This window comes from Macrobrachium rosenbergii, chromosome 41 (assembly GCF_040412425.1).
Source record: "Macrobrachium rosenbergii isolate ZJJX-2024 chromosome 41, ASM4041242v1, whole genome shotgun sequence".
Classification (NCBI taxonomy): domain Eukaryota; kingdom Metazoa; phylum Arthropoda; class Malacostraca; order Decapoda; family Palaemonidae; genus Macrobrachium; species Macrobrachium rosenbergii.
In genome coordinates this window covers 17,412,881-17,422,880 of record NC_089781.1, presented here as the reverse complement: position 1 = coordinate 17,422,880, position 10,000 = coordinate 17,412,881, and the positions used below count along the sequence as shown (strand labels likewise).

At 33.3% G+C, this 10,000-nt stretch overlaps 1 protein-coding gene across 3 annotated transcripts in view; it reads left to right on the top strand.

The window, feature by feature from the left end:
- The window catches only part of LOC136826691 (Y+L amino acid transporter 2-like), a 65,429-nt gene that overhangs the window by 22,534 nt on the left and 32,895 nt on the right, over positions 1–10,000 (top strand). Inside the window, exon 1 of one of the 3 annotated variants that reach the window (XM_067084067.1) lies at positions 9,580–9,673. The exons of 1 other annotated variant lie outside the window; for it this stretch is intronic. The gene's annotated coding sequence lies outside the window, so the exon portion shown is untranslated. Of the gene's footprint in view, positions 1–9,579; positions 9,674–9,693 lie in introns of those variants that run through there. One more of the 3 variants, XM_067084066.1, reaches the window with a different exon arrangement.

Here is a 10,000-nt window from a genome sequence, read left to right as displayed (position 1 = left end):
TATATATATATATATATATATATATATATATTTTTCTATCCGTTGAGGGTAACAGTAATTTCCGAAATATAAAGTTAGAAAATCTACCCTCTTTCGTGTTTTTATGGCCAACCTTCATTAGAAGGAATTCTGTCATAAATATTTATAGTTATATGTATATATATATATATATATATATATATATATATATATATATATATATATATATATATGTATATATATATATATATCACATATCTATACTCTCTCATCTCGTATCCTCTGTAATTCTCCAAATTTCTATTGTGTCGCTGCCTATTCCTTATATTGTTAAACCACTTTTATTCTTCCACTTTGTTAACTTACTTTTATTAGTCCATCTTACTGTCTTCCATTTACCTTCTTGTCTGTTTCTACGAACACTTTCAAAATCATTGGCTGGTGTATGCAGCTAGTCTTCGCTACAACCAACCATCCACTCAGTCATCTGCAAATGCCATCCACTCCTTACATCATTCACTATTTTTTCCTTTTGTCCCACTAGCTCTTTCTCATCACTCCATCTGTAATAATAAAAAAATAATAAAAAAAAAACTTGGAAGCATTTACTCGTCCTTGTCTTAGACTTAAATTGAGACCTACATTTACACCGAACCAGCTGCTCCCCGGGCTAGATATTAGGAAATAATCCTCACTTTATCATGTAAACATATCACCAGTATCAAATTACCATCTGCACCATGCATTCTGAACACACTCGCCTCTTTATTTCTCTGTTCCGTCATAAGCTAAGTCAGTGTATGTAGATTTTACCTTCACTGTTTATGACAAGTAATTCATCTGCATTTAGGAGTAGCGTTACTACCCTGATAGAATTCTCCTTGCATTTTAATAATTTCTTTACATTTTTGCCTATTTATTTATTAATTTGTTTATTTATTTTTCTTTTTTTTAATAAGAGATCTCTTTCTGTATTTCCTTATACCTTCTATTGCTTCTTTCTAATAAACATCATATTTTTTGGAAGCTTGAATTTCAGGTTAATGTCTCCTGTGGGGCTTGTTACAAGTGAATAGGGTTCATCTTCTGAATAATAATAATAATAATAATAATAATAATAATAATAATAATAATAATAATAAAAGGATTCTGAATCATACGAATTTAGTTAATTTAGATTTTAAAAATTCAAGATTTCCAGTGAACTATCTTAATAATAATAATAAAAGGATTCTGAATCATACGAATTCAGTTAATGTAGATTAAAAAAATTCAAGAATTCCAGTGAGCTATCTTTGAATTAAAGGTGCTTAAGTGTTAATAAAAAAAAAAAAAAGACAGCGGCTGCGCAAACAGTCTCTTCCATTAACAAATAACAAGAGGTCTTGGCTGAACAAAGCTAATGCTTTCATGAAAATAAAATATGAGGCTTCAAGAGACAATTGTTATCGCCAAGGTCAACCTTCTTGAGTTTGTACCCCGCTAGAGCGATGACCTTTGCTGAATACGTCCCGAAGTGGATTGGTTCTTGACGTGAGAACGTCTGTCTGAAGATATGACCCTGAAAATGTCGGTTCACATTTAGTTCATGGTCTGGTTTTCTTCAGCTCAGAAAATTGAGAAGTTTGGTTCTTGGCATTACTGTCCTAATAACGCTTTCCTTGTATTTTAATAATTTATTTACAATTTTATTTGTTTATTAATTTGTTGATTTATTTTTTCTTTTTTTTGATAAGTGATCTCTTCTTTCCTTTTGTGTTTTTCCTTACCTTCTGGTACTTCTTTCATATGAGCACCATATTCTTTGGAAGCTTGAATTTCAAGTCATTGGCTCTTTGGTGGGTTTGTTCCATATGAATGGGGTTCATCTGAATAATAATAATAATAATAATAATAATAATAATAATAATAATAATGCATAGTTTATTTTAGGGCCTCGCCTTGGCCCATAGTTTCCCCTTCTCGAAAAAATGAGTAAACATTAGTTTTTTAGTGTCGAAACATAGGCTAATCATATCAGTATAGGTCCAGTTCCAAGAAGAAAAAGAGGAAAATTATTGACCAAAAGACAGAAATAATTGCTACCGATGGACTGTACTACTCAGCCTCTATCATCGTAGCTTAATAGTACCATCAAGTGAAGAGATTGCGACGTAGTAACTGCTTAGTCAACACAAAGTCCTTCAGATATGCTCTGTATATATTTAAAGGACCTTGAGTCAGCACTGACTCGTTTTGAAAAGCGCATTGCGCATACTCGTCAAGATAAGAACTCTGGGAGACAAAGAACGTGAGAGTTCCCGCACTGAAAGAGTGCGTAGCTTTCGCCTTGGGGCACTCCCTTTGGTGGCGGTGCTGATGTTAAGCCCTAGGAGAGCTGTTAATCAGCTCAGTGGTCTGGTTAAACTAAGATGTACTTCCTTCCTTTTATGATTATTATCGAAAGGATTCCTTTGCTTTTGCTGTCCTGTGTACAAATATTCATGTATGATAATTAGATATTAAAGATACATTGATTCGTGGTATTCTGTGTAAACTCCACGGAATTTTGCCTTGAGTAGGCCTACCGCTCGGCTTTTACTCCGAATTCGTCTGTTTCGAGGTAAATATGCTCTTGCTTATAAGTGCTGTTTGACTGCATATCAAGAGAGATTCATATATATATATATATATATATATATATATATATATATATATATATATATATATATATATATATATATATATATATATATATATTATATACATATATATATGTGTGTATATATGTGTATTTATTATTTATTTATTTATATATTCTGTCGTGCGAAGGGTGGCTTCAAAAAAACTTGAGTAATAAGTTGAGAAGAACCGAATGGAGTTAATCCAGTTGTTTATATGACTGAACCATAACTGATTTTGTTTGCGTTTGGATTACCACAGCCAACATGGCGTTTTCTTACATCTAAATTCGATGACTAGTGTTTGTCCAGTTTTCTCTAAGTGCCTGGCCCGTCGGCACTTAGGAAACGTTCGTTTCCAGAATCCCTTGTGAAATGAACGCACCTTTTCCCAGTCCAAGTTGTAACGAACAGTCTCATGCTACAAACAGCACCACGATGATGATGATGATGAGATTACTGTATCAGATATGCTCTCGCCCTTCGTCATGCCGTGGAAGGAATGATAATATTATTATTCGCACAGCACTACATAGAACATGCGGGTGGTATATGATGGGAGGTTGAAAGACCTGCCTTCATTGACCTGTTAATAAACATTTTCTCTCTTCATTAGGGGCGTCTGTCTCTCTTGACAGCACCATTGTTCAGGTGTCAGCTGTAGTTTTTCCCACACACATACGTATGTACATACACACATTTAAATATATATGTGTGTATGTGTATATATATAATATATATATGTATATATGCATATATATATATATATATATATATATATATATATATATATATATATATATATATATATATATATATATATATATATTATGTGTAAACAATATCACGAGCAACCTGCATCCTTTATCACCAGCATCTTAAGAAGAATATATATATATATATATATATATATATATATATATATATATATATATATATATATTATATAATATATATATATGTATATATATATATATATATATATTTATATATGTTAAACACATATACATACATATGTATAATTATACACGCATATACATATATATACTGTGTAAATTCACATATAATCTTCTCAAGACGCTGAGGTTAAAGAATGCAGGCTGCTTGTGATATTGTTTACACAAATGGTGTCTCCGATCTCCAAGTTGACTAATTTTACAACCACATGTGAGACCTTTAGTTTATTTTGTTGTTCCGTCCTTTTTTTTCCATTCCTTGGCCTTTGGAATTAACTTAGGTCTGAAGAGCTTAGAAATTGGTATGAAAGAGGTGATCTTTGTCGTAACGCTACACAGCAAAAACCGTTTGTCTCCTCTCTCTCTCTCTCTCTCTCTCTCTCTCCTCTCTCTCTCTCTCTCTTCATCTCTCTCTCTTCTCTCTCTCTCCATATATATATATATATATATATATATATATATATTTAATATATATGTATATTATATATATATATATATATATATAAATGTATATGTATATATATATATATATATATATATATATATATATATATATATATATATATATATATATAAAATCATCAATGAAGGGCAGAGGACACACAGATATGTAAAGCTGACTTTATTCCAACGTTTCGTAATTATCGGATTAATTACATCATCAGGGCTGTTAAAATATGAAAATAAAATTTTTGTAAAATCATAAAAAATTAGAAATAAAGGCTAAAAGTTATTCATACAAAATTTTCACAAATGTACACAAACGTTAAAATTAGAGAACAAAAATTTTAAAAATCATTACATTAAAATGAAGGTAACTGAATATACAGTAAACTAAAAATTGAAAACCATCTGTGAAAGGGGGTTACAGAATAAAAGATTAAGGACCGACCTAGAGGAGTGACAGCTTTAAACTAAACATAAACATAAATAGAAAGAACACAAGTCAGGATAAATATAGAGGAGAGGAGGACGTGTGTGTTTAACGACGGAACAAGTTGTTTGATGAAAAGTGATTCCAGGATAACAAGGTCTTGAGGGTTGGTGGTATGGCCTAAAATGTGGGAAGTCTTTATTATCAATGTGTGTTTTACAAATTTTTGAGTGATTTCTGATGTTGGAATGTTCTGGGTTTGAAATTCTGCTACCTGTACGGAAGCTTACGCCACGATGAGAATCGATTCGCACCTAAGGAGTCTACTGGTGGATCCCACATAGGTCCCTGTTTGACATTCAGGGCAAGTATATTTATAAATGACACCAGATGACATATAAGGTGATAACCGATCTTTGGTTTTAAAGAGTGAACCAATGGTGAAAGGGTTCTTAGGGATTAAAGTGACATCAATGGCATAAAATGATCCTGAATAATCTGAGTGAACTTTTTGTGGAACTTGGGGTCATGAGTAAATGGAAAGCTTGCGTAAAATTTCATTTTTTGGACAGTTAAAACTGCTGGTTTTGTAATGAAATGTTTGTTAAGTAATTTATATAATTTCCTATACACCAGCTTTGCAGGAAACAGTTATTATTAAAAAGTCAATTAAAAAGAAATTTCCTTATGAAAAAGGCTCCAGTTCGACGTAAGGACGAGTGCCCTGTGGAGAAGGGTAGAAACAGAGTTGGATTTAAAATTATCGAAAGCAAGAGCTATAAAAGTTGGTACCAAGTCCAGTAAAAGTCTTCTTTCTAAAACCGTGGTATTAAAACTGTCGTGTTCTCTAAAAACTAGAACGTCCAGGAATGGTAGACGGTCGTTCGCCTCTTTCTCGATAGTAAACGTTATGCTCGAGTGTATAGTATTGGCATATTCGACGAAGAGGTCAGAATTCATATTCACTTTTAAAGAGGCCGAACGTATCGTCAACAAACCTGGAATAAAAAGGGGTAGAACCTTAATGGGCAATTATCAAGCATGCGCTCCTCCAGGAGCACATAAAGATATTAGCAAATGTAAGGCCAAGAGGGGAACCCATGGCCATGCCCTCCTACTTGTTTGAATAATTTACCATTAAAAAATAAATGCAGTGTCCAGCACTGCGAGTTCAAGTAAAGCTTTAAATTCATAAAGGATTAAAATTATTAAAAGTAGAATCAGGAACAGGAAACAGCTTGTTAAGAATTAATTCAATAGTTTCTCCAACAGGATATTAGTAAATAATGACTCGACGTCTGAGACTGGCCATGAATAAATCTGAATCTTGTCTAAGAATGGTTTCTTTAAATTGAAAGGAGTTATTCAATGAATACTTATTCTTAGTTAGATGCTCAAGCATGGGTACAAGGAATTTGGCTAATTTATAATTTGGTGTTTTGAACGAGGCAAGGATAGGTCTAAGGGGGATGTCAGGTTTGTGAATTTTCGGTAGGCCGTAAAGGATACCATAAGATGAGCCAGTGGAAAAAGATCTTGGTAAATGGTTTCATTAATGACATTGTCCTTCTTAAGAGACCTTAGAAAACGGTTGATTTTGTCTTCAATTTTAAAAAATATTATAGTAGTCAGGCGTCCCAATGGGTTCAAATTTTGTTCTATCGTTTAAAATATTTTCCATTTTTGATGTTGTACTCACATTTATTGAGGATCACTGTTTATTTGCCTTTATCAGGTCGTAACTGAAAATGATGTCTTCGTTTTTGCCAATTGTTTCATGATGTCAAAATCTTCCTTTCGGAAAAAAGGAGTCCATCTAGTTTTGAGATTTCGAAAGGTGCTGTGAGAAAGTTCGTACAGTCTTTTTTTGCAGACTTACCAGATCAGTTTGAAAGAGTGCTTTTGAGACGGTGGAATATCGATTCAAGTGGCAAAAAAGAATTTTGTAAAGTTAGGTTTATAGTTAGGCAAGCAGAAGTCCAAACCCAGAGACAGCAAGAACTCCTCTCTCTTAGACAAAACAATGCTTGAAAAAATTAAATACAGTCGTTAAATTATTATGGAATTTGGGAAACAGTAATTCCCAGACTAACAAGTTTTCGGTTATGGCGTTCCTGTATATGAGAGATAAAATCCTGTAGACTTTTAGTAAAACAATCTTTTGCAAATAATAGAATCAATAAAAGTGAGAGAAATTGTAAGATTGCTGCGGTGATTGTTCATAAGGGAGCTGTACCTGTTAATTGCTGTATATTTACACTTTATTTCCATGTTAAGAAGATTTTTGGTAGCATCTTGGTAGAATTCTGAAGAGTACAAGGATGATTTATAAAGCTTAAATTTGACAAAATTTGGGACAATGTTGTTCAGGACACAATACTGGAAATCCAGGTCCAACTTAGCCTTTTCCAGCTTCTTTGAGTAGCGTTCAAATAACCGGCAGCAGTAAGTACTCCATTATCGTAACGATGTCGTATCACTTGAAAAGGATGAGTAAAACCTCTAGATCGGAGTCGGAGGACGAAGAGCACAGCGAAGAAGTAGTTCCGGATCTCCATTGTTCAGGAAAACCTGGATCCACCAGTAGACTCCTTAGGGTGCGAATCGATTCTCATCGTGGCGTAAGCTTCCGTACAGGTAGCAGAATTTCAAACCCAGAACATTCCAACATCAGAAATCACTCAAAAATTTGTAAAACACACATTGATAATAAAGACTTCCACATTTTAGGCCATACCACCAACCCTCAAGACCTTTGTTATCCTGGAATCACTTTTCATCAAACAACTTGTTCCGTCGTTAAACACTCACACGTCCTCCTCTCCTCTATATTTATCCTGACTTATCGTTCTTTCTATTTATGTTTATGTTTAGTTTAAAGCTGTCACTCCTCTAGGTCGGTCCTTAATCTTTTATTCTGTAACCCCTTTCACAGATGGTTTTCAATTTTAGTTTACTGTATATTCAGTTACCTTCATTTTAATGTAATGATTTTTAAAACTTTTGTTCTCTAATTTTAACGTTTGTGTACATTTGTGAAAATTTTGTATGAATAACTTTTAGCCTTTATTTCTAGCTTTTATGATTTTACAAAGAATTTTATTTTCATATTTTAACAGCCCTGATGATGTAATTAATCCGATAATTACGAAACGTTGGAATAAAGTCAGCTTGTATATCTGTGTGTCCTCTGCCCTTCATTGATGATTTTAAATATGGATTGACTCTGACTCCTCACACTAATCTATATATATATATATATATATATATATATATATATATATATATATATATATATATATATATATATATATACTCATTACGTGTCTTTTCTTATGAATAATATTTTATGTTATCCTATGTATATAACCGTACAATTTTTAGTTACTTTTCGTATTTTTAAACGAACTCTTTATCTCTGCAGGCCAAAACCAATGCGCATCAGTAGACCTTCATAACGGTACCTAACTGCCGAGAAATAATAATTGTTATTCATTCTTACCGGATTGGAATCAAAGAATATTTTAGAATAACGGATGGCATTTTTTGACGTAATAATAATAATAGTAATAATAATAATAATAATAATAATAATAACGAAATAAATATTATTCTTTATAAGCTTTCCTCTCGATTAAACTGCGCAGCGTCTCCGCAAGTCTCCCATTAACGTGCGCAAAGCGCAGCGTGGACTTCTTGACCTGGTAACAAAGTGCTGTGTCCTGCCTTTCTTGCTTTCTCGCTCCCAAGCTTATCCAACCCCCTTCGTTGTTGCTTGCTTGCTTGCTTGCTTGCATGCTTGCTCGTATGCTCGCTCGCATGTATTTTGTGTCTTTGCTTACGCTTTATTCCTCCGCTGAGAATGTTTCTGATAAGTCTAGTACGTCTCTGGATCTCATTACGTAGGAAGATTTCCTGAATGTGAAGGGAACTTATTTCTTGATTTCTGTGTTGTTTTGTATCTGCGGTCACCTGTGTAAGTCTGTTATTATTATTATTATTATTATTATTATTATTATTATTATTATTATTATTATTATTATTATTCAAAAGATAAACCCTATTCATATGGAACAAGCCCACGAAAGGGCCACTGACTTGAAATACAAGCCTTCAAAGAACATTATTATTATTATTATTATTATTATTATTATTATTATTATTATTATTATTATTATTATTATTATTATTATTATTCAAAAAATAAACCATATTCTTAGGGAACAAGCCCACAAAAGGGGCCACTGACTTGAAATTCAAGCCTTCAAAGAACATTATTATTATTATTATTATTATTATTATTATTATTATTATTATTATTATTATTATTATTATTCAGAAGATAAGCCCTATTCTAATGGAACAAGCCCACAAAACGGGCCACTGACTTAAAATTCAAGCCTCCAAAGAATATTATTATTATTATTATTATTATTATTATTATTATTATTATTATTATTATTGGTGAAGTAATCAAGAGTGGTGTAAATGTAAAAATATATTGGAAATGTGTATACAAACGAGAGCTTTCGAGAACCTTCTTGAGAAGGAGAATCAAGCAGGTTCTAGAGAGGTCTTGTTTTCATACATATTTACAGTATATTTTTACATTTACACCACTGTAGATTTCTTCACCATTTTAGTGACTCATGCTATTATGAGATTTTTGTGGATATTAATTATTATTATTATTCAGAAGATGAACCCTATTCATACGGAATAAGCCCACACACGGGCCACCGACTTGAAATTCGAGTACTCAAGGAATATTATGGCATTCATTAGAAAAAGTAACAGAAGGTAATAAACAGGAAACACAAACACAAAAAAAATCAGGTTTTTTTTGGCCGTGGCCAAAGCCTGCGCGTGCGTCCAGCGATGTACTTCTGTGAACGTGTACGTATGTGTGTACGTAAATATGTACGTATGTGTCCCCTGTGTGTCGGACAGTGGGAGGTTCATCCTCAAGTAGCGTCATCCTGTGATAGATCATAAGCCCACATCGTCGCTCCGTGTCTCCTCCTCCTTCTCCTAATCCTCCTCGTATTCCTCACACACACACACAATCCTCACAATCCTCGTCTTCTCATTTCCTTCCTCGGTTCATTGCGTATTCTTCCACCTCCTCCTGCTCCTCCTCTTCCTCTTCTTTTTCTTCCTTCTCCGTCTTGAGGGGATTTTTTTTGGTCCCGGCGTAGCGCAAGGTAAGAGACTGTAGCCCTGAGAGTTTAGTGGGTGACCTCGCTAAGTGTTGCAGCAGGGCGTCTCTAATAGATGTACGCTCGCGATGTGTTGGGGGGTTGTGATAGATACTGTGTGCATGTTGTTGTTTTTTTTTATTGGTGTTGTTTTCGTTTGTTGTCGGTGCCAAGTAGTGAACGTTTACCCACGGTACTCCAGACTATAGGGTTTTTAAAATTAATTTTCGGATGTAAAACGAAGTTACCCATCTCAATTTTTGTTTGATTTGCTTCTGATATTTTCGTGAAAGGAAGATAGTTACGCAGTGATAAATATGATTCTTTTACTAT